This window comes from Amyelois transitella, chromosome 6 (assembly GCF_032362555.1).
Source record: "Amyelois transitella isolate CPQ chromosome 6, ilAmyTran1.1, whole genome shotgun sequence".
Taxonomy (NCBI): Eukaryota; Metazoa; Arthropoda; class Insecta; order Lepidoptera; family Pyralidae; genus Amyelois; species Amyelois transitella.
This window is the reverse complement of record NC_083509.1, coordinates 6,917,107-6,917,984: the sequence shown is the minus strand read 5'-3', so window position 1 is coordinate 6,917,984 and position 878 is coordinate 6,917,107.

Here is an 878-nt window from a genome sequence, read left to right as displayed (position 1 = left end):
AGAAGTACGACTGAATGTCTCCATAGAGTTGAACCAGTAAACCGATTTTGATGAAAAGGCCTTCTTTTAAGATATTTTAGATAAAACGGGAAGACGGAATATTTTATAGTTTTATAACCGAAAGCAGTAGTTAAAATACAATCATTTCCTTCTTTCTATAAGAAAAGTAATCCGAAATTATTACTTTCACTTTAAGTTACGTAACTAATGTTTCGTTAAGCTGATCTGCTTAATGATTTCAACCATTTGACCGCAAAAAATTTAGAGCGTCAATTCTGTAGTTTCATTAATTCAAGGTATCGCCTCATCCCGGCGCAACCCGAACTCATGGCGACATTACTCAACGCTATCTGATTTCGTCTGCTAATTGACTAGAAATACAGATAAACGCTATTTTTATACCCCCATAAATCTTCAAATGGTCATGATTTGCGGATCCTCGGTCTGGGATACCGATATTGCCTGATTAGATAAATGAGTTAGCATCGAAGCTCAATTTCTCATTTGAATATATTGTTTGAATATTTATTGAAAGAAGAAATAAAATATCAAGGATTATGTACCTATTATGCCTATGACAAGTTACAACAAGCTCTAAATCGAATTTCAAATTAATGGTTCACCACGGTAGGCCCTTGGTTGTATCAACAAGTCGTAAAGACATGTTTTATTTTGTTCTTAGTAGTGAATTACCATTTCAATTTAAAACTTGCATAGTTATGCTAAAAAATAATTGAATAAACAGTAATGAAAAGAGTAAAATTACAACTTACCAAAGAGCTTCGAGCTATTGAGGTATTTTTTAATAAAACAACTTTATCCAAAGGCAAATTTTTTTACTCCTGGTCCAACGTATACTCAATGAACGGACCCTTTCA